This window comes from Syngnathus scovelli, chromosome 16, assembly GCF_024217435.2.
Source record: "Syngnathus scovelli strain Florida chromosome 16, RoL_Ssco_1.2, whole genome shotgun sequence".
In the NCBI taxonomy this organism is placed as follows: Eukaryota; Metazoa; Chordata; class Actinopteri; order Syngnathiformes; family Syngnathidae; genus Syngnathus; species Syngnathus scovelli.
The window spans coordinates 12,565,347-12,590,389 of record NC_090862.1 but is presented as its reverse complement, the minus strand read 5'-3'; the positions used below and the strand labels follow the sequence as shown (position 1 = coordinate 12,590,389).

General features: G+C 49.3%; 1 pseudogene; it reads right to left on the bottom strand.

Annotated features, from left to right (window-relative positions):
- Positions 1 to 5,295: 5,295 nt before the first annotated feature.
- LOC125983430 (janus kinase and microtubule-interacting protein 3-like) lies at positions 5,296 to 19,603 on the bottom strand (annotated as a pseudogene).
- Positions 19,604 to 25,043: the final 5,440 nt, after the last annotated feature.

Sequence of the window (25,043 nt, the reverse complement as noted above, 5' to 3'; positions counted from 1 at the left end):
TCTTCTTGCAGTGGAAAACTTACAGCCAACAAACACCGTGGAACCTAAAGGAAGGAAATTAAACATTAACATTTAGCCTCAACCAACATTCACAGATGTAACGCAACACAAAATACACAAACGTAAATCTTTTTAAACCTAGTGAGTTGCACTAACCGTGTACGCTCTAGACGGTCCACTTGCAAGCAGAAAATAAAGATATTTCTGTTGATAGTCGTCGTGTTTGTATCCGTTGTCTCGCTCAAGGCCATTGCGCCCACAGATTTGAATTTTGGCGACAGTTCAGCCTATTGACGTGATTTCCGCGGTGTAATACCCGCATATCTGAAACGGCAAAGTTAAGAGTAGAGTTAAATAAAGTTTTTAATCAACGCAATCATTTACAACCGTTGACCAGTCGAAATAATGGTCGAAATTCGACGTTCCCCCCAAACGCCACACTCACTCGCTTTTCAGTGTACGCTCTGGACGGTCCAGTTGCAAGCAGAAAATAAAAATATTTCTCTCGTTAGTCGTATGTTACCATCCGCTGTGTCTTTGTCAACATCGCCATTTTCCTACTTCCTGTTGCGAGCCACGCCCACGGATTTAAATTCTGGCGGAAGAGCCCGCCCATTGGCGTCGTTTTCGCGTATAGCAAATCCGATTGGTTGGGAAGGGGGCGCGGTTATGCAGCCGAGGGGTCCTGTGATCGGTGGGATGTAAAGTAGGCGTCGACGTCACGTCCGCGTCACGTGACCACGACGTGGCAGACGTCATATAGCAACCGCTGTTTTGTTTAGTAGACTTACAGTTGTTATGCATTGACATAATGGCGCACACTCCAAATGGATTTGAATAAATTAAATAATTCTTCTGCCCACTCCCTTTTAAACAAGTTAACTCTCCCCGCGGATTTGAATTCCGGCGGAAGTTTCGCCCATCGACGTCACGTCTGTCACGTGACCACAACGTGGCAGATGTCATATAGCAACCGCTGTTTTGTTTAGTAGATTTACAGTTGTTATGCATTGGCATAATGGTGCGCACTCAAAATAGATTTAAATAAATTAAATATTTCTTCTGCCCACTCCCTTTTAAACAAGTTAACTCTGCCCACGGATTCTAATTTCGGAGGAAGGTCCGTCCATTGATGTCTTGTCTGCGTCACTTGACCACGTAGCGACGTCATATAGTAACCGCTGTTTTGATCAGTAGACTTAGTTATTATGCGTTGACATAATGGCGCACTGGTTAGCATGTCCACCTCTTAAGCATGATGTTGCGGGTTCGACGCCTGATCAATGTTAGCCATGGAGTGAGCTGAAGTGCATGGCGCTGAAGATTTGAATCTTTGAAATGCGCTGAGGTCTGACATATCAGGCAGAATGGTTTGCCATCACGTTCAACAAAAAATAGAAACTTTCCCACTCTGATAAAAACGTCCTGTGTTCATCTACATATTGCCGTTTTGCTGTGCATCTTTTCCCTGCCATTTCGAGAGCCCAATTGACACTAATAGTTTACTGGAATGTGTTTGCCCATCCTACTTTGTGGAATTTCACCACATGCGCTTTTGACCAAAATACCAAATTGAACTCAAGTGAAGCCAACACGCACAACCCCCCCCCCCCACCCCCCCACACACACACACAAATGTTGATATGAACATAAAAGGGCCGCATGAATCCAAGCAAAGAGCCGCATGCGGTTCAGGAATTGCGGCTTGGCCAAACCTGTACTATACAAGTTCAAGTTCAAGTTCAAGTTTACTTTATTGTCAAAGATCTCTGTAACAGGGTTACCACAGAAGTTTGAAATTGCGTTTTACCAGTCTCCAATGTGCAGATTAACTAAAAACATGCTGATAAACATGTGCAGTACTATACAATAAAATACTCTCTCTCACATTCACACGCACGCACACACACACACACGGTGTGTAATAAGAGTATTGACAATGCAGACCCACACACACACACATACATACACAGCAGCAGAAGTACAATCAGTGGTCATAGAAGTAAAGTGAAAAAGTGTATAACTGTATATAAGGTGCAAGAGTAAAGTGCCAAGTGGCATGGTGACTAGGAATTCAAGTGGTTTTCCTCAGTGTGTTCATGAGTCTGATGGCTTGAGGAAAGAAGCTGTTACTCAGTCTGCTTGTGCGGGACCGCAGGTTGCGGTACCGCTTCCCTGATGGTAGAAGGGAGAACAGTCTGTGTGCAGGATGAGTAGTGTCTTTGATGATGTTCATTGCCCTCTTGGTACAGTGTGAAGTGTACAGTTCCTGAATGGCTGGAAGGGGTGACCTGATGATCTTTTCTGCTGTCCTCACCACCCTCTGCAGCGCCTTTTTGTCTGCAGCTAGGCAGCTGCCATGCCAAACAGAGACGCTGCTGGTCAGGATGCTCTCAATAGCACCTCTGTAGAAGGTGGTGAGAGCAGAGGTGGGGAGGTCGGCTCTTCTCATCCGTCTCAGGAAGTGGAGTCGTGTCTGCGCCTTCTTGACCAGCGCAGTGGTGTTGGTAGTCCATGAGAGGTCATCAGTGATGTGCACTCCCAGGAACTTTGTGCTTTTCACAGACTCTACTGCACTGCCGTTGATGATGAGTGGGATGTGTGTTGGTTGTTTCTTTCTGAAGTCCACAGTGATTTCTTTTGTTTTGTTTACGTTGAGAAGCAGATTGTTCCTATCACACCAGGTGATGAGTTGCTGTACCTCCTCTCTGTATGCTGAGTCATCGTTGTCTTTGATGAGGCCCACCACTGTTGTGTCATCTGCAAATTTGATGATGTGATTCGTTTCAAATCTGGCAGAGCAGTCGTGGGTCATCAGCGTGAACAGCAGGGGGGATAGCACACATCCTTGCGGCACCCCGGTGTTTATGACGGTGGTCGCTGAGGAGTTGTTTCCGACTCTGACTGTCTGCGGTCTGTTCGTTAGAAAGTCCAGCAGCCAGTTGCACAGTGGAGTGCTGACGCCTATTGTACTCAGCTTGTTCACCAGATGTTGGGGGATGACTGTGTTGAACGCAGAGCTGAAGTCAATGAACAGCATCCGCGCGTGACTGTTTTTGTTCTCCAGATGAGCCAGGCAGAGGTGGAGTGCTGTTGCTATGGCGTCATCAGTGGAGCGCTTGGGGCGGTAGGCAAATTGGTATGGGTCCAGAGTAGTGGGGAGGGTGGATGTTAAGTGGGTCTTCACCAGTCTCTCAAAGCACTTCATCATGATGGAAGTGAGTGCTATGGGTCTGTAGTCATTCAGTGATGATGCCGGTGACTTCTTGGGTAGTGGTACGATGGTGGTAGCTTTGAAAATTGCTGGTATGATGGCTTGGTTCAGAGAGGTGTTGTAGATGTCTGTGAGGACGTCAGTGAGTGAGTCTGCACAGTCTCTGAGCACGCGCCCGGGTATGTTGTCTGGACCTGCAGCTTTCCTGGGGTTCACCTTGAGTAGGGTCCTCTTCACGTCCGCTGGGTCCAGTTGAAGTGTTGTGCTGTCTGGGTGTACTGGGGTTTTTGTGGGTGTTGTGGTGTTGTTTTCTTCAAACCGGCTGAAGAAGGTGTTGAGAGAGTTGAGGAAGTCTATGTTGTCCTCACACGGTGGGGGGGATGGTTTGTAGTCTGTGACTGACTGGATGCCTTGCCACAGGCGTCTTGGGTCTTTTGTGTCAGTGAAGTGTGAGTTGATTTTTTGACCGTATGCACGCTTGGCTACTCTCACGCCCCGGTGCAAGTTGGCCCTAGCAGTCTTGAGGGCCTCCTTGTCCCCAGACTTGAAAGCAGCGTTGCGTGCCCTCAGGAGCTCACGTACCTCCCTGGTGAACCAGGGTTTTTCGTTTGCTCTCACTGTAATGTCTTTGGTGACGGTTACATCTTCCATGCACTTTGTTATGTATCCAGTTACAGAGTCTGTGTATTCGGTGAGGTTGACGTCCTGGTTGGTGGTGGCCGCCTCCCTGAAGACAGACCAGTCTGTGCGTTCAAAACAGTCCTGTAGAGCTGCTGTGGAGCCCTCTGGCCAGGCCCTGATCTGCTTCACAGTTGGTTTGCTTCTCGTCAACAGAGGTCTGTAGGCTGGAATTAGCATAACAGAGAGATGGTCTGATGAACCCAGGTGGGGGTGGGGAACCGCTCTGAAGGCCTGTCTGATGTTTGTGTAGACCTGGTCAAGTGTGTTTTCTCCCCTTGTTGCAAAGTTCACACACTTGTGGAAGTGTGGCATTACTGTTTTCAATTTGGCCTGGTTGAAATCGCCAGCGATTATGCAGACCAAGTCCGGGTGTGTGTTCTGTAGTGTACTCACAGACTTGTATAGTATGGAGAGTGCGTCCTTTGTGTTAGCGCTGGGGGGGACGTAAACAGCTGTGATGTTGACGGTATTGAATTCACGTGGTAGGTAGAATGGACGGCAGTTGAGGGTTAAAAACTCAATGTTCTCTGAGCAGTGACTTGTAGTAACGACAGCGTTTGTACACCAGTTGTTGTTAATGTAAATGCACACACCACCTCCTCGAGATTTACCCGTGCTGGCGTGGTTTCTGTCCGCGCGGAAAGTTGTAAACCCATCCAGTTTAATGGCGCTGTCCGGAACGTTGTTGTGAAGCCACGTCTCTGTGAGGATGACCGCGTTGCATTCTCTCACCTTTCGTTCTGTAGTTAAGTCCAGCTTGAGATAGTCCATTTTATTTTCCAACGACCGCACGTTTGAAAGGAGAATAGATGGAAGTGCTGTTTTGTGAGGGTTTCTCTTTAGTCGGTGTGTGATGCCGGCTCGGGAACCTCGCCTTCTCCTCCGGCGTGTGCTCAGACTCCACCGCCGCTTCAGCTGCTTCCAGTGTCGGCTGGTGGGGGAGGGGGAGCCCGCTGCCTCGGAGGTTCCTTTGTCTCGGGACATTATTCCAAGACCGCGAAGAGTTTCGCGATCCATGGCAAAGTTAACTCCGGATATATCCTTTGTGCAGTTGTTGCTTCTAAGTCCCAATAGTGTACTTCTGTCGTATGCGATTCTCGGAGACGATTTGGACGGTACATTTAACACAAAACACACATTTTTATCGGGAGCCGGCTTGGCCGCAGCCTCACAGGGCGCCGCCATCTTTCACTTTATTTGTATAAAATTTTCACAACAGCTGTCACACAAACAAAGTGGGAAAAAACGAAGACGTGCGTGTTCCGCCCACGCTGGATTTATTTGCACCTTTGAAAAGACACCGTATTGCCGCAGATGTGGCAAAGAGTACTTTTGGGCATCTGAGACGGAAGGATGTCCAAAGCATCACGTCACCTGCTCTGGTCGGCATGGTCGTGGGACGTTGAGGTCAACCGCTTTGGGGTTGGCTGAATCTTTGGTCGCAGGATGCCACACACTTGAAGACAGAAGCAGAAAAGCAGAGCTAAATGCAAAATGTACTCACCGGTGACTCCAATTTTTTTCCCCCCTGAAGAAATGGATGGACGGGTGGCCCCGGCTGGCCGGTGGGACTCTTGTTATTCTGACCCTTTTTAGTGCGCGTTTGAGGCAACAACCGTTTTTTGTGGCACTCTCTTCTGGTTCAAGAGTGCCCTGCATGTGAATTTGCCTTTCCTGCCTTCTGATTGGATGAGCGCCGGTGTGACGCGGTGCCTCTGTCACCGTGGCGGGGGGTATACGTTGGCATCGGAGCGTCTGCCAACGTCTGAGACCGGCTGGCAGTGTATCGGAGGTGTCGAGTGCGGTGCCGCTGGAGCTCACTCACCAGCTGGTGTTAGGGCCACAGAATGAAGGCCAAGGAGAAGAATAGAAAGAGAAATAGAAACTTCTCCTCCAATTGTTTGATTTGTCTCTTCTGAGCTTCGATGAATTCTTTCAGCTCTTTGTTCCTCTAGGACGGACAAATGGAAAGTGGCCTTCAAAAGCCAGTAAGCGTGCAAGTAAGTGCCGGGCTGGCTTTGGGCCCTTACCTGTTGCGCGCTGTGCAGCAGATCCATTCTATCTTGGAGGATGCAAGCGTCGCGCTCCCTCAACTCGCACATCAGGGCTCGCTTCCATTGGTCCACGGCGCTCCTAAGCTCTTCTCTCTGATCCGCCGTCAGCACGTCATTCACGCCAGCGTGGCTGGCTTTTTCGCCGTCCGTGGCGGGGCAGTCCCGCTGCGGTAGCGCCTCGTACAACATGGCCTCCAGCTCCAGGATCCTCTGGGCCGCAATCCTCGTCCATCAGTGGTCCGGCGGGAGATTTGAGGGTGGCTTACCTTATGAGCCTGGTCCATGGAACGCTTCCTGAAGTCCAACTCTTCATCCAGGTAGCCCTTCTGCTTACAGAACATATCCTAGCACAGCTCAAAGTCAGAATTGTTGGGGCACATTGCCGGAGTTCCCCTTGGCTGATGTCGCGTGTCTGTCTACCTTCTCACTTTCAATGTCCAACATCTACTGTTGAAGTGCTGACTTGGTCACTTTCATGTATTCTAACCACTGAGGAAAGGCTGCTGTCACATAAGCAGAATGCGAGAGCGTGCGTGGACGTGCGCGTTACCTTCTCGGCTAGGGTGAGAAGGGTCCTGGCGTGAATCACGACCACCTGCTCCTCGTTGGTGAGATTCTGCAAGAGCCCAAAGGCACAGTGTCAATAAGCTTCTTTCAGCGCAAAGCCTTCCAAAAGTCACATTTGAGCCGCCGAGTCTCGTGGAGTGCGAACATAAGGAGTTCGACATACACTTACGGCGTTATCGCCCAGGATGTCCAGCTTCTTCATCAGATCACTGATGACGATGTCCGGGGGAAAGGCGCAAGGAGCAATGTAAGGTGTTCTGGGACCTCGGGTTAAGGTTAGGGTTGCGAGGGACGCCTTACGTACGCTCACGCCCTCGGCCTCGCAGTAGATCTGCAAAGGGCTGAGGCCGTCTGGGAAACGGACTTGCAGAAACTTCAAGACGGGGGAGCGCCACTCCCTCTCCTGAAAGGCAGAGGCATGCATCCGTCCGTCTGTCCGTCCGTCCGTCTGTCACATCTCTGGCCTCAACACGCTTGTGCGAGTCTTCCCACCTCCAGCTCCAGGATGCGGAACTCAAGCAGTTCGTTTTGGTCTCGGATATCCTGGATGTGCTCTTTCAGACGCGCTTCTTCCGCCTCCATCCGCCTGACCTGAAAAGACAGTCAGACCTCATCTGCGGGGCTTCCCGACAGGTGTGACGCCAAGCGACTCCGCCCAGCGCCTTTCTTTCCGTCACCTTTTCGGCCAACTGCTGATTGCTCTGACGCAGCAGCTGCTTCTCCTCCACCCACTTGACATTCTAGAAGAGACAAACGCGTGGACAGCTTTGGAATGTTGTGTCATTTTCATCCACAAATTCTTTGGTTGACTGGAAAATGACATTTGCTTTTCTCCGCATTTTCCCAGCCACGTTCAGGGGGGGGGTTGGTCCAGTAATGCCAGACGAATGAGTGACTGAAGAATGTAGCTATTTTGTCTGAGAAAAAGGTGTGCTCATTGATGACCTTACCTGTCCTTGTTGCTTCAGCGCTGACTCCAGATCTGCTACTCTGCTTTGATAGTGACCCATTTCTACCATCAGCTTTTCTCTGGTCTGAAAGGAGGAGGAGGGAGGCTCCTCCTCCTCCTTTCAGACCAGAGAAACCCCGAGGCTGGGTGAGAACGGGGAGGCTGCGACCCGGCCGGGGGTTGCGGGAAGGGGTGCCACCTTGATCTCCTTCTCGGCGTCGTAGTCCCCTCCGCTGGTCTGGGCGAGCAGAGCGTAGGCTCGTTGCAGCGCTTGATATTCTTGCGTCAGCTGGCGGTAGCGAAGCTCCGCCTCCTCATGCACACACCAATGCAACACAGCACTAGTACCAGAATCAGTCAGACCGGCGACAAAGCACCCGCGACGCAAAGACGAGTCCGATTCCAGGCTGAAGAGGAATGTTTGGCGCCAATACGCTGGCAGAAATGGCGGGCTACCTCTTCGGGTTCCGTGTCGGGGGTTCTGTCGGTGTGAAAAGACAAGGACGATCCGTCCGAGTCCACCAACACGTCTTCGTCGTAGCCGTAAAATGTTTCGATGACCTGCGGGCGCGGAAGCAAACATCTCTCTGAACAAACTGAAGCGACACCTCACGATGAATCGACGAGAAGAACGATAGCGAGAAAAAGGCCATTTGTTTGTTTGTTTGCGCAACACCAAGCAGCCGCAAACAAACAGACTCACCTTGCAGGACCTCACGCTTTGTTCCTCCTCAGAGATTCTCGACGTCGGTATCGTAGCAGCAAATCTCTCCCCTGTCGACACAAATAATCCGCCTTTGAGATTCTTTGGATGCAAAGGGAACGAACGGCTCCGGCGCAGAAACAAACGCGACTCACAATGACATTTCTGACATGAGCTCCTGTCTCCAGAGCCTGAAAAACACGTCACCGGCGATGATTGGAGGGACGCTCGTCTTTTCCAAAAGTGACAACTACAGGGTGTGTCAGGGTTTTCCAGATTATCTTTATCGTATGATTATGTTGCTTTGACTTTGACTGCAACCTGTAATAAATAATATTATTTATCCCTTATTTATCCCTATCATAAGCGATAGCAACTTCCTACACAAAGTTGTAAAACACCCCTTGCTATGATTTGACTAGAGGTCAAGGGCTTTCTCTATTCAATCCACGCTTACACCCACCCTGTTTCTCTTAATAAAAATGCTCGTGCAGGAGCCGAGAGTCAGACTTCATTCGTACAACGGATGGACTCTCCACCTGCAGGTGTCCAAAAGAACTTACTTGTCTCCCGTGTGGTTCTTCCAAAATAAGTTGGAGCGAGCGCAACTCTAACAGGGTGCATTTTGCCACTAGCTCCCTACGGACAATGACGTCGCGCTCGCGGCTAATGGTTGACGGGCTGAGCAGCCGGGCGAGTCAGTTGTTTTCAGCGCACAGCGAGTGGCAAAGGCGCTGACAAAACGGGAGCTTTGAGCTGCTGAAAACGGCAAAACAAGTCTAAAGCGTGTTCAAACGCGTGCGCACAATCCTCCTGTTTGAAAGGTCGGAATTTAAGGGGCCAATTTTTTGGATGGTGGCCGCCGGCCAAGCTTTGGACGGAAAAGGTTTCCTGGCGACAGCGAGCGAGCGCGGCGCTGCCGTACGTGCACCGAGTCGCCTGCCTGAAGACCTTGGACAAGTCGTCGATGATGTGCCGCTGCTCCACAACTTGAAGGAACTCCATTTCACCGTCCTGCTGGCCGCAACCGCGGTCCAGGTCATTGAGCGAACTAGGCCTTCTCTGTGGAACACAAATGCAGTGGACTCTGTTGGCACGCCGCCGTTGTCCACGTCGACTTACCAAGCTTGCCATCTCCTCGTTCTCCTGGGTGACAAAGCGCACTTTGTTTTCAAGGCGAGACAGCACCAGCGAGAGTTCTTCATTCTTCCTGCTCAGGCGTTTGTTTTTGTACAGGAGTGGCAGAAACTGGCTTTCTGTTTCTCTCAGTCGCTTTAGCTGCAAGCATGAAGTGCGGGATGTGAAAGACGCACAACACGCGGGCCAGAACGTATCCATTCCTTTTGCATCGGTTTGAACGGAATCGTGGCATTGGCTCCCAATAAAAGACATCTACCAGGCAAGCGACTCGCCGCGCCGCTCAACTAATAAGCAAGCGCAATGGGTGCCTCGCTGGATGGCGCGCATCAAACGTAGCGCAAACCTTCAAGCGTGCCGTCAATAAATTACCAGTTCATCGCGCTCTTCAGAAAGCAGGGCGTTTCGATCCTCCAGTTTCCTGATGACTGCGCTGAGCTCAGCGATTTTCAGATGAAACCGTCGCGTGTCCCGATCCTCCTGAGACTGAAAACGCCCCGCAACACACACACACAACCACTCGTTCAAAGTTCAAAACTGTTTTTGTGCTACCTTCCTCCAGCAACGAACTAAGTCATGCGTACTGCAAGTGTGTGATGAGGTGGCTTACGCTATGAAGGGGATTGCTAGTAGCGACGTTGACCCCACTTCCAGGGTAGTTTAGGCCCGCCCTTTGGGAATCCCTCAGGGCAGCGATCTGCTGCTCGGCAGCCTGAGTCTGCAGCTGAAGGCGGTGGACGTGGCCGGCCCCAGGGCTTTATCCAAAACACTAACCGCTCTGTCTTTCAGCTTGATCTCATCCATCTGGATGTACAAACGGGGAGCGTTCAGGCAGGCGGGCAAACTCATTTGCCAGAATTGTGACAAAAACAAAGAGAGCAACCGGCCAATTTTTTTCTTGAATCGACTAGAACACCTTTGCTGTGACAAAAGCGAAGCGAGCAACCGGACATTTTCTTCTTGTGAAATAGAATAGAATGCCTTAGGTGTCATTGCACTGCAGGTATACGACGAAATTGGGAACATAGCCACGCACCGCGCATCTGATCAGTCCTACCAGTCAACGGATCTCCCTCTCGCAGTCTCTCTTGGTTCGGCTCAGCTCCTCCCGATGCTGGTGATGAGCTGATCGGAGCTCGTCCGCTCGGGACCGCCAGGCCTGCTGGGCCGCTGCCAGGGCTTCTTCCGCGCTCCTGGTGGAGGCGACACCGCTCGGTCTCCCAACACCGCCGCGTCTCCTCCACCTCCGCCAGCAAAGCGCCCCCGCTCCTCACCTGAGCAGACATTGCGCCACACCGGGCCGTTGAGACCGCAACGGAGCGCCGTGACGCTTACTGGGGACAAGCTACACAATACGGTAGCGGCCGCATCGGAGCCCGACGTGGCGTGCGGATAGTCAGACACGGATTGAGCGGATCACCTTGTCCATGGAGTCGTCCCTCAGGCTGAGGACCAAGGCATTCAGTCGCTGGATCTCTCCATCTTTGATTTTGATCACTCTCATCAGCTCCATTTCATACTGCCGCAGTAATGTCTCCCTGGTAACGGCTAACTCTTTCTGCTTCTCCTCATGGAGTTTGCTTTTGAGTTCCGTCATGGCGGCGGTGGCACGGTGGTGGTCCGCCCGCAGGTCCTGACTTCTCTCTCTCTCCAGACAGCTGACCTGACATGACTTAGACTTAGACAAACTTTATTGTCATCTTGTCTGCACATGGTGCATACAAAACGAAATTTCGTTGCATACGTCTTACAACAAAGTAGTGATATTGCAGTTGAATAGAAGTAACATATCCTATGAAAATATATTGTCAAACGCACCTCTTTCAAGAAGGTGCCCCCGGCTTCCCGGTAACGGGTTTGTCTTAGCCGGGTTCGGAGATTCGTCCGTAATCTAACCACCCGTGTTAAATTAACTCCACCGGAATCAATCTAATTTCTGTACGACGCCAATCACTCTCAAGTCACCCGAAGCTCGAGCCGAGTAACTCAATTCGAGGCAAGACTTCGAAGTGACCGCATCGTATTGATGGCTCCCCGCTAATGTTTGAAGTTCTTATTATGTTACGGATATTTTTAGATGTCTTTGTTAAGACCTCAGGGATTCGTTTGTATAGCGCACCCAAGCACTAGTTTTGCCGAAGTAAATGTTGATATGGGTCCGTTCCACTTGGTCGCTCATGCAGTGAGCCGACCAACTTGTTTATTCGAAAGAGAATCAAATTAATAAAAGTGTGACAATAATAGCATTTAAGAAGAAAATTAATGCACTTTATATTATTAATTCTAACTTCTTATATGTAAATCTAGCACTTAACTGTCGGAGTGCTTCACCCCACTTGATTGCTTTAAAAAGAGTAACAACTTTCTTAAAACGAATAAAAATGTCTTACTCTATTTAGATTTGCCCAGTAATTAATTTGGAAGGCAAGTCTATTTTTCGATCGTGTCCTGTTTAACTTTTGACGCGGCCCGACAAATTTAGGAACTGGGCCGCGCCCGACGGACAATCGAAATACTTTTATCCTTCACCAATTCTAATAATCTTGTTTCCATTGGCCCGCTGTACCCGGCCTTCGCTTGGCCAGGTCACTGCTCTCGCCAGGCAATGAGGAGGCAGGATGGATTCGGGTTTCTTGAGTTCTGGATCTGAGTTGTAAACACGGGAGAGGGCGTCAGGCTTGGTGTTTTTGGATCCCGGTCTGTAAGATAGAGAAAAGTTAAAGCGATTGAAAAAAAATGACCAGCGGGCTTGGCGGGAATTCAATCTTTTCGCTGACTTGATGTATTCAAGATTTTTATGGTCTGTCCAAACCAAAAAAGGCTGCTGTGCACCCTCCAGCCAATGTCTCCATTCTTCCAGTGCCAGTTTAACTGCCAACAGTTCGCGATCCCCCACATCATACTTTTGTTCGGCGGGCGTCAGCGGTCGAGACAGGAACGCGCACGGGTGTAGTTTGTTGTCGCTCTTGGCTCTCTGTGATAGGATGGCCCCGACTCCTTGATTGGAGGCGTCCACCTCCACCACAAACTGTCGCGACGAATCAGGAAGCGTGAGGATGGGAGCGGTGCTGAAACGGTTCTTTAGCTCCTGGAAGGCCGCCTCCGCCTCTGCTGACCAGCGGAAGGGGACCTTAGGAGACGTGAGTGCGTGCAAGGGAGCCGCCGTGGCACTGAAGCCCTTGATGAACCGCCGATAAAAATTGGCAAAGCCCAGGAATTGCTGCACCTTTCTGCGTGAGTCGGGGGTAGGCCATTCCTTAACCGCGCTGACTTTCGCCGGGTCCATCTCAACCTTGCCCGGGGCCACGATGAAGCCGAGAAAAGATACGGTGTCCTTGTGGAATTCACTTTTCTCGGCCTTTACGTATAGTTTGTGTGCAAGAAGCAGCACCGTCTCGACGTGAATCCTATGGGTCCTCAGATCTGGGGAATAAATCAAAATATCGTCCAAATATACATATACAAAACGGTCCAAACAGTCTCTCAAAACATCATTGATCATGGCCTGAAACACAGCGGGAGCATTGGTGAGACCAAATGGCATGACCAAGTATTCGAAGTGTCCTCGATGGGTGTTGAACCCTGTCTTCCATTCGTCCCCTTCCCGGATGCGCACTAGATGGTATGCGTTGCGCAAATCTAACTTTGTAAACACCCGGGCTTGCTGTAGTTGGTCGAACACGGTCGACATCAGTGGGAGCGGATACCGGTTCTTGATTGTGATCTGATTGAGAGGACTATAATCAATACAGGGGCGTAGGGTGCCGTCCTTTTTGTCCACGAAAAAGAACCCCGCCCCCGCAGGCGACGATGATGGTCGAATCAGTCCTGCTTGCAGGGAGGAGTCTATATATTCGTTCATGGCTTGCTTTTCAGGGCCCGAAAGAGAATAAAGCCTCCCCTTAGGTATAGTTGAACCCGGCAGGAGTTCAATGGCGCAATCATACGGACGGTGGGGAGGTAGGGAGGTAGCCTTGGCCTTGCTGAATACCTCGGCCCATGGGTGGTAACACGCAGGGACCCCGGTTAAGTCGGGGGTTTGCGCGTCTCGAGCAGGAGGCACAGCGCGCGGGTTAGACCTGACACAGGAATCATGACAGTCGGGACCCCATCCCGTTATTTCCCCTGATCCCCAGTCTATGACGGGGTTGTGGCGTTGAAGCCATGGATACCCGAGAATGAGAGGGTTCATTGGAGAGGTCACGACATGTAGCCTTATATTCTCCTGGTGGGGACCTATCGACAACGAGACTGGTTCTGTTATGTGAGTTATTTCAAAAAGTGCCTGTCCATTGAGTGCCTTAGCTTTCACGGGGGTGTTCATCAGCTCAGTCTTTACCCCCCACCGGCGAGCAAATGCCCAGTCTATCAGGCTTTCATCTGCTCCTGAGTCTATTAGTACTTCGAGTTCTATTTCTCTTCCCAACAGGGTAATCCTGCCCTTGGGAAGCACTCGCTCCGGGGACGGAGCCGCAGAGAAGGCGCTCACCTTCAGGGTCCTCCTTACTGGACAGGAGAGAAGGAGGTGTCCGAGCTCACCGCAGTAGTAGCATCTTCCCTCTCGGCGTCGCCGTAACTTCTCCTCCTCGGTCAACTTAGCTCTGCCCAACTGCCTCGGTTCTGGCTCCTGGCGCTGCCGATCCCCGTCCAGCCTGGAGTGGTGAACGTCAGGGCCGGCTACTGGGACGAAGGCGGGGGTGGTCCTGCTTCGGTGCTTCCTCCACTCTTGCAGCCGGTTGCCAGTGCGGATAGCCAGAGCGATGAGGGCGTCGAGGTCGGTGGGAAGGTCTAAGGGGATTAGCTGATCCTGTATGGACCCAGAGAGGCCCCGGAGGAAGACGTCATATAGTGCCGTCGCGTTCCAACCGCACTCCGCGGCCAGCGTGCGGAACCGGATGGCGTAGTCACCGACGGTGTCTTGTCCCTGGACTATCTGACAGAGTTGGCGAGCCTTTTCTCGGTCAGCGGAGATTGGATCGAACACCGTTCGCAGAGCCTTGATGAACGCGGGGAGAGAGTGACAGGAGACAGAATCCCTGGCCCATTCCGCGGTGGCCCACGTGCGGGCCCTTCCCGTCAGGTATGAAACCATGTAGGCCACCTTGGAGCGCTCGGTGGGGAAATCTGCTGGGGCCCTCTCAAAATGCATCCCGCATTCTGTAATAAATGCCCGGCTAAGGCCGGGTTCACCGGAGTAGCGCTCTGGAGGAGCCAGTCTGGCACAGCCGGTCATGGGAGCTATGGCAAGGGGAGTAACTGAGGAAGCAGCGGGTGTACTGGAAGTCGCTGCTGGTCCCGCGTTTAAGAGCGAGAGCACGTCCTGCATTTGCTGGCCCAGCTGTGCTACTTGGGTGGCGACCGCTCCTCTGAATTCTTCTTGGCACTTAGCGATTCCTCGGATTTCTTCCCTCAAGTCGCCCACTTGCTTCTGGTGCTGGGCGAGCTGTGAGGCCTGGGAACGCACTGCGGCGCACAGGTGCTCTGACTCTGCCGAGTCCATGTCTGGCCAGTGTGTACTGTCAGGCAGGGGACAAGACGGAGGACTCAGATGCAGAGTCGTTTCTTTCTGGGATTTATTCCAGCAAGCACACTGAGCAAAAGTACAAATCAAATCGCCTCTTGCGAGGGAAAACACGTGGCAAAAAGTACAAACAAAAGGTGTCGCACTGAGGCGAGTCAAAAGGCTAAAAGTACAAATCAAAACGCCTCTTACGAGGGAAAACACGTAGCAAAAAGTACCAACTAAAGGAGTCGCACTGGGGCGAGACAAAAAGGCGATGGAGACCAAGGCACAAACAAAAGCGTCGCTCGGTGGCGAGACAAAAAGGAGGGTTCTTACAGAGAGTTCGGACATCAAGGGATCGCTGGTGGTCGGGACGAGGCAAGACACACTGGCACAAGACAAGGGGAAAACACGGACTAAATACACACAAAAGGGCGGGGACACAGGTGATGACAATTAGTGTCGATTACGCAGGTGCACACAATCGGGATCAGGGAAGACAAGACAACCAAACACCGAGGAAGGAAACACGAACTGAAACGGAAGGGATGACAAAATAAAACCGGAAGTAAAGTTACGACAATTGACGAGACAAAAAACTGAAAAAATAAACGCGACCGCATGACAAATCTATTTTAACCATCGTCGTTATTTTATTTAGAGGAAGTAAATTTTCAAACGAATTCACTTTTAACGAAATTCACTCTTCCCTTAAATATCTACAAAAGTTATTTAATTCTCTAACATGTTCGGAGTTACCTTTTACGCGGCCCGTCAAAAGGGGGAACGGGCCTGCGCCCTTCAAATAATTAAATTACTTTCAGTTCTACACCAAACTAATAATCCAATTTAAACACTTCCGTTAATTTATTCAGACGAAGCAAACTTTCAAACAAATTGAAATTCACTCGTGTCTCAAATAACTACGAAAGTTATTCAATTCTCTACAATTGTCTGATGTTACTTTTATTTATTACGGTCCTATGTTATACCATAATAACCCCCCGCACATTAATCAAATCGTCAAATCAACCCCAAACCATCGATTGCACAAATTTAGTACAAATCAGAGCACAACCAAGTAAATAATATACGAAACACATTTATTGAAGAAACATGAAATAGAATTACAAATCTCAATTACTCCAGAAACCGAACAATTTCACTCACTGATACCCGTGTTAATAAAATCATTCAATCCCAGAACAATTCGATTGCAAAACACAGTTCATGAAAGAGGGAAAAGGTAGATACCAGCTGCGTGCTATTTTTGGTGGAAGCAAAGTCGAGTGATCAATTCGATCTTACTTCTAAAATCCAAATTAGAGAAACAAGCTGGCCTCGAGGGGGCCGGCGGCCCGATGACTATTCCCCACTCTCGCTAAAATACATAAAAGTCGTTTTCTCCCACCTAGTTTCTCCTGTAAAGTTGTCCAGTCCAATTTTTTGGAGTAAATCCAAGTTAATTTCGGACCAGCGATCCTGCGTCTCACACAAAGATCCCGGGACTCTGGAAAAAATCTTGAAGCTCCTTCGGGCTTCTTCACGTATTCTTTGGGGGAAAAAGCCTCTTAGCTGCTCCTGCAGGACTTTTTATAGGCTTGTCTGGTACCTATATCCTCTCTATAGGGTAAGACCGCCTAGTTTCCCACGCCTTATAGATTTTGGTCAGTTTTCCCACGCTGTATAGGGTTTGGACAATTTTCCCACGCTCGTACACCTGCTGTCCTTCAGCAGATGTTTCCGCCTTGACCATGCATTACTTTCCACCAATGTACAGCTAGCCCCTGGTAAAGCCTTTCACTTCCCCTTTTCTTCACTTCCTATTCTCATAGTGGCGGGCCTCTTGACCAAATTGACTAACAATATTGCTTTAAGCTGTTACAGAATACATTTTTAGCCAAGCAAAGAAATCAAAAAGTAAAAATCACATTTGTGCTTCTCCAAACAATTTATGTCACGCCACTATTCTCATAGTGTCGGGCCTCTTGATCAAATTGACTAACAATATTGCTTTAAGCTGTTACAGAATACATTTTTAGCCAAGCAAAGAAATCAAAAAGTAAAAATCACATTTGTGCTTCCATGCGTGACTCACAATCCGACACCGTGTTCCTGTTTTATTTCTATTTTAACTAGTTTAGCTTATTGTGGCCCCTTTTTGGTATCATGTTTTGGTCTGGCGCCATCTTTTGGACAAATTTGGAATTTCAGCTCTGCCAATTTATTCCTGTGAACAATCCATATTTTACCATTTGCACCACCTTTACCCCCCATGTTACATGACAATATATATACATATACTATATATATATATATATATATATATATATATATATATATATGTATATATATATATATATATATATATATATATATATATATATATATATATATATATATATATATATATATATATATAAATAAGTATAAAGTGCAGCAGTGATAATTATGCAATTGTGCAATTAGGCATAACAGTATTCAAGAGTGTGCAGAGGAATGCTAAACCATGTATTAAACTTCTATTTAAAGGGTTTATACAAGTTCAGTAAAGTTGGTAGTGCGAGATAGAGGTCCGTAGTGTCATAAAGTACAGTTCTGTGAATGTGTGATGCAGAGTTCAGTTTAGAGCTCAACAGTTCTAGTGTTCAACAGTCTGATGACAGCAGGGAAAAAGTTGTTGCAGAACCTGGTGGACCTGCAGCGGATGCTGCGAAACCTCTTCCCAGAGGGCAGCAGGGAGAACAGTCCATGGTGGGGGTGTGATGGGTCATGGATGATGTTACGGGCACGGGACATGGAGCGCTGAGATGAAATGTCGTGAATGGAGGGAAGAGGAACCCCTATGATCCTCTCTGCTGTCCTCACCACTCTCCTCACGTTCTTCCAATCGGAGGCGGTGCAGCCTCCACACCACACAGAGAGACAGCTTGTCAGAATGCTCTCTATGGTGCTCCTGTAGAACGTCCTCATGATGGGTGGGGGCAGGTGGGCTCTCCTCATCCTCCGCAGGAAGTACAAGCGCTTCTGTGCCCTCTTGACCAGTGCCGTAGTGTTCATAGTCCAGGCGAGGTCTTCTGTGATGTGGACCCCCAGGAATTTGGTGCTGCTGACCACCTCCACAGCTGAGCTGTTGATGATCAGTGGAGCGTGGTGAGGCTGTTTTTTCCTGAAGTCGACGATGATCTCCTTCATCTTCTCCACATTCAGGATCAGGCTGTTGTCTCTGCACCAGCCCACCAGCTGCTCCACCTCCTCTCTGTAGTCCAGGTCGTTGTTGTCTCTGATGAGCCCCACCACCGTTGTGTCGTCTGCGAACTTCACGATGTGATTGGTGGTGAACCTGGGGACGCAGTCGTGTGTCATCAGGGTGAACAGCAGGGGGCTCAGGACGCAGCCCTGAGGGGAGCCTGTGCTGAGGGTGATGACATCAGAGGTGTTCTGTCCGACCCGGACTGACTGAGGACTGTTGGTGAGGAAGTCTAGCAGCCCAGTTGCGAAGGGGGGTGTTGAAGCCCAGGTGTTCCAATTTTCCTACCAGATGCTGTGGGATGATGGTGTTAAACGCTGAGCTGAAGTCCAGGAACAGCACATGGGTGTTCTTCTCCTCCAGGTGAGCCAGGCTCAGGTGAAGAACGGAGGAGATGGCGTCCTGAGTGGAGCGGTTTTGCCGGTCGGCAAACTGGAACGGGTCAAATAATGGGGGGAGTCTGGAAACGATGTGACCTTTAAGCAGCCTTTCGAAGCACTTCATCATGACCGGAGTCAGTGCAACAGGTCGGTAATCATTAAATGAGGTGATTTGAGGTTTCTTCGGCACCGGAATGATGGAGGCAGTCTTAATGCACGCTGGCACTGTGGCTTGGCCCAGCGAGGTGTTAAAAATGTCTGTGATGACCCCAGCCAGCTGACTTGCACATTCCCTGAACACACGCCCAGGAATGTTGTCGGGGCCAGGGGCCTTACGGGGGTTGACTCTCCTCAGGGTCTTACACATCGGCGGAGTCAAGGCAGAGTACCTCCTCTTCCTGATGGGGGACAGTTTTAACTGCTGGAGTGCCGTTTAGTGCCTCGAACCTCCCAAAGAAGTTATTTAGACCATTTAGAAAGTCAGCATCAACTTCACCCACCGGTGGGGGGGGGGGGGGCTGTAATCTGTAATCAGATTTGTAGTCTGTAATCGCCCGTATGCCTTGCCACATACTCCTGTTGTTGTTGGCATCGTGGAAACGATCCTGAATTTTTCGACTGCGGTCTCGCTTCGCTACCCTGATGGCACGGTTCAAGTTGGCTCTCGCTGTCCTCAGTGTCTCCTTGTCGCCAGACTTGAAGGCAGAGTTCCACGCTCGTAGCGTTTGACGTACCTCCTCAGTCATCCTGGGTCGTTGGTTGCCCCGGGTGATGATATTCTTAGTGGTGCTGACGTCCTCGGTGCATTTGTTGATGTAGGCTGACACAGTCATGGCGCTCGTAGCGTTTGACGTACCTCCTCAGTCATCCAGGGTCGTTGGTTGCCCCGGGTGATGATATTCTTAGTGGTGCTGACGTCCTCGCTGCATTTGTTGATGTAGGCTGACACAGTCATGGCACACGCATGTCAAATCTACATCGGGAAAACTGGAAGGGAGGGAGGGAGGGAGCCAGGCAGGCAGGGAGGCAGGCAGGGAGGCAGGCAGGCAGGCAGGCAGGCAGGCAGGCAGTGTCTGTCTGTTGAGGTTTTCACCTTGTTCTTCTCCTGCTGAAGTTCTAACTGGACGTCCATCAGTTTGGCTCTCAGCTCGTCATTGGCGGCCTGAAGGGCGCCCGTTCACTCCGCCTTGGCCCGCCCTGCCGGAGCTCGTTTGGACATCTCTTACTCGAGTCTCGCCTGGTCGTCAGTCAGAGATCACAACATTTGTACCTGGAGAGCACAAACGCAGTGCTGTTTTCCACTGGCTTCGGACTCAACTTCAATCGGTACCGTACTGTTTTCGTGAAATAGGAAGTGTTTCACATAAATGGACGACGAAAGGGGTACTCACCATTGTAGCTCCTGCTAGTCAATGATACGAACCTCTTCTTGCAGTGGAAAACATACAGCCAACAAACACCGTGGAACCTAAAGGAATGAAATTAAACATTAACATTTAGCCTCAACCAACATTCACAAACGTAAATCTTTTTGAACACAATGAGTTGTACTTACCGTGTACGCTCTAGACGGTCCACTTGCAAGCAGAAAATAAAGATATTTCTGTTGATAATCGTCGTGTTTGTATCTGTTGTCTCGCTCAAGGCCATTGCGCCCACAGATTTGAATTTTGGCGAGAGTTCAGCCTATTGACGTCATTTCCGCGGTGTAATACCCGCATATCTGAAACGGCAAAGTTAAGAGTAGAGTTAAAGTTTTTAATCAACGCAATCATTTACAACCGTTGACCAGTCGAAATAATCGTCGAAATTTGGCGTCTGTGGCTGGAAGCAGACGCCGAGTTCGACGTTCCTCCCAAACGCCACACTCCCTCGCTTTTCAGGGCTACACAAAAAAAAAACATATTTTTCAAAACAATGAGTTGTAATTACCTTGTACGCTCTAGACGGTCAAGTTGCAAGCTGAAAACAAAAATATTCGTCTTGTTAGTCGTCGTGTTACTAACCGCTGTGTCTTGTTTGCCAGCATTGCCGCTTTCCTACTTCCTGTTGCAAGTCACGCCCACGGATTATAATTTTGCCGTGAGTTCCGCCCATTGACGTCATGTCCGCGTCACATGACTGCGACATAATATTATCTAAAACTGTTTGTGCGGTATTGTGTTGTGTCGTGTAACATGGGGGTAGAGATGGTCCAAATGGTAGAATATGGATTGTTCACAGGAATAAATTGGCAGAGCTGAAATTCCAAATTTGTCCAAAAGATGGCGCCAGACCAAAACGGGAGACCAAAAGAGGGGCCAGAATAAGCTAAACCGGTTAAAATGGATATAAAAAAGGAACACGGTGTCAGAGTGTGAGTCACGCATGGAAGCACAAATGTGATTTTTATTTTTATTTCTTTGCTTGGCTAAAAATGTATTCTGTAACCGCTTTAAGCAATATTATTTGTCAATTTGATCAAGAGACCCGTCACTGAGAATAGTGGCTTCTCAGTGGCGTGACAAATTGTTTGGAGAAGCACAAATGTGATTTTTATTTTTATTTCTTTGCTTGGCTAAAAATGTATTCTGTAACCGCTTTAAGCAATATTATTTGTCAATTCGAAATTGTTTTGAAAGTAGGTCAAGGGTGAAAAGGGGAAGTGAAAGGTTTTACCACTAGCTGTGCATTTGGTGGAAAGTACTGCGTGGTCAGGGCGGAAACAGCGGCTGAAGGCCACAGATAACAAAGCGTGGGGAGGCTGGCCAGTTCCCTCTATGGGCGTGGGAAACTGGCCAGTTCCCTCTATAGGCGTGAGAAAGCTGGCCAGTCCCTTCTATAGGCGTGGGAAAACTGGGCAGTCTTACCCTATAGGGAAAGTACCGGAGAAAAGAAAGGGGAGGGGGGGACGGAGAGGTCTATAAAAGGTCCTGCTGGAGAAGCTTCAGGGCTTTTCCCCCCAAAAGAGCTCTTATACGTGAAGAGGCCCGGAGGAGTTTCAAGATTTTTTCCAAAGTCCCAAAGATCTTTGTGTGAGACGCAGGATCACTGGACTGAAATTAACTTGGATTTACTCCTAAAAATTGGACTGGACAACTTTAAACGAGAAATTGGTGAGGATGACCGTTTTTATGTATTTTAGCGAGAGGGGGGAATAGTCATCGGGCCGCCGGCTTCCTCGTGGCCAGCCTGTTTCTCTAATTTGGATTTTAGAAGCAAGATCGAACTGATCACTCGACTTTGCTTCCACCAAAAATAGCACGCAACTGGTATTTACCTCTTCCCTTTTTTATGAACTGTGTTTTGCAATCGAATTGTTCTGGGATTGAATGATTTTATTAACACGGGTATCAGTGAGTGAAGTTGTTCAGTTTCTGGAGTAATTGAGATTTGTAATTCTATTCCATGTTTCTTCAATAAATGTGTTTTGTATATTACTTACTTCGTTGTGCGCGGATTTGTACTGAATATGCAACCGAAGGCTCAGGCCCGCTTCCCCTTTTAGACGGGCCGCGTAAAAAGGAACTCCGAACAAGTTAGAGACTTAAATAACTTCCGTAGTTATCTGAGCCACGAGTGAATTTCGATCTGTTCGAAAGTTGTTTCGTCTGAATAAAATTAAAGGAAGTGTTTAAATCAGATTATTGGTTTTGTGTAGAACGGAAAGTTGTGTTACTAACCGCTGTGTCTTGTTTGCCAGCATTGCCGCTTTCCTACTTCCTGTTGCAAGTCACGCCCACGGATTATGGTGTTGTTCAGTGCGGCATGGTGTTGTTCAGTGCGGCATGGTGTTGTTCAGTGGGGCATGGTGTTGTTCAGTGTGGCATGGTGGTGTTCAGTGCGGCATGGTGTTGTTCAGTGCGGCATGGTGTTGTTCAGTGCGGCATGGTGTTGTTCAGTGCGGCATGGTGGTGTTCAGTGCGGGATGGTGTTGTTCAGTAAATCGTAAACACCATTCCGCACTGAACAACACCATGCCGCACTGAACAACACCATGCCGCACTGAAAAACACCATGCCGCACTGAAAAACACCATGCCGCACTAAACAACACTATGACGCACTGAACAACACCATGCCGCACTTAACAACACCATGCCGCACTGAACAACACCATGCCACACTGAACAACACCATCCCGCACTGAACAACACCATGCCGCAATGAACAACACCATGCCACACTGAACAACACCATGCCGCACTGCACAACACCATCCCGCACTGAACAACACCATGCCGCACTGAACAACACCATGGCGCACTGAACAACATTATGCCGCACTGAACAACATTATGCCGCACTGAACAACATTATGCCGCACTGAACAACACCATGCCGCACTAAACAACACCATGCCGCACTGAACAACATTATGCCGCACTGAGCAACATTATGCCGCACTAAACAACACCATCCCGCACTGAACAACACCATGCCCCTTTGAACAACACCATGCCGCACTGAACAACACCATCCTGCACTGAACAACATCATCCCGCACTGAACAACACCATCCTGCACTGAACAACACCATGCCGCACTGAACAACATTATGCCACACTGAACAACACCATGCCACACTGAACAACACCATGCCGCACTGAACAACACGATGCCGCGCTGAACGACACCATGCCGCACTGAAAGACACCATCCCGCACTGAACAACACCATGCCGCACTGAACAACACCATCCTGCACTGAACAACACCATCCCGCACTGAACAACATTATGCCGCACTGAACAACATTATGCCGCACTGAACAACACCATGCCGCACTGAAAAACACCATGCCGCACTGAACAACATTATGCCGCACTGAAAAACACCATGCCGCACTAAACAACACTATCCCGCACTGAACAACACCATGCCGCATTGAACAACACCATGCCGCACTGAACAACACCATCCTGCACTGAACAACATTATGCCGCACTGAACAACATTATGCCGCACTGAACGACACCATGCCGCACTGAAAGACACCATCCCGCACTGAACAACACCATGCCGCACTGAACAACACCATCCTGCACTGAACAACACCATCCCGCACTGAACAACATTATGCCGCACTGAACAACATTATGCCGCACTGAACAACACCATGCCGCACTGAAAAACACCATGCCGCACTGAACAACATTATGCCGCACTGAAAAACACCATGCCGCACAAAACAACACCATCCCGCACTGAACAACACCATGCCGCATTGAACAACACCATGCCGCACTGAACAACACCATCCTGCACTGAACAAAACCATCCCGCACTGAACAACACCATGCCGCACTGAACAACATTATGCCGCACTGAACAACATTATGCCGCACTGAACAACATTATGCCGCACTGAACAACATTATGCCGCACTGAACAACACCATGCCGCACTGAACAACACCATCCCGCACTAAACAACACCATCCCGCACTGAACAGCACCATGCCGCACTAAACAACACCATGCCGCACTGAACAACACCATGCCGCACTGAACAACACCATCCCGCACTGAACAACACCATGCCGCACTGAACAACACCATTCCGCACTGAACAACACCATGCCGCACTGAACAACACCATGCCGCACTGAAAAACACCATGCCGCACTGAAAAACACCATGCCGCACTAAACAACACTATGACGCACTGAACAACACCATGCCCCACTGAACAACACCATGCCCCACTGAACAACACCATGCCGCACTGAACAACACCATGCCGCACTGAACAACACCATGCCGCACTGAACAACACCATGCCGCACTGAACACCACCATGCCACACTGAACAACACCATGCCCCACTGAACAACACCATGCCGCACTGAACAACACCATGCCGCACTGAACAACACCATAATCCGTGGGCGTGACTTGCAACAGGAAGTAGGAAAGCGGCAATGCTGGCAAACAAGACACAGCGGTTAGTAACACGACGACTAACAAGACGAATATTTTTGTTTTCAGCCTGCAACTTGACCGTCTAGAGCGTACAAGGTAATTACAACTCATTGTTTTGAAAAATATGTTTTTTTTGTGTAGCCCTGAAAAGCGAGGGAGTGTGGCGTTTGGGAGGAACGTCGAACTCGGCGTCTGCTTCCAGCCACAGACGCCAAATTTCGACGATTATTTCGACTGGTCAACGGTTGTAAATGATTGCGTTGATTAAAAACTTTAACTCTACTCTTAACTTTGCCGTTTCAGACATGCGGGTATTACACCGCGGAAATGACGTCAATAGGCTGAACTCTCGCCAAAATTCAAATCTGTGGGCGCAATGGCCTTGAGCGAGACAACAGATACAAACACGACGATTATCAACAGAAATATCTTTATTTTCTGCTTGCAAGTGGACCGTCTAGAGCGTACACGGTAAGTACAACTCATTGTGTTCAAAAAGATTTACGTTTGTGAATGTTGGTTGAGGCTAAATGTTAATGTTTAATTTCATTCCTTTAGGTTCCACGGTGTTTGTTGGCTGTATGTTTTCCACTGCAAGAAGAGGTTCGTATCATTGACCAGCAGGAGCTACAATGGTGAGTACCCCTTTCGTCGTCCATTTATGTGAAACACTTCCTATTTCACGTCTAACAGTACGGTACCGA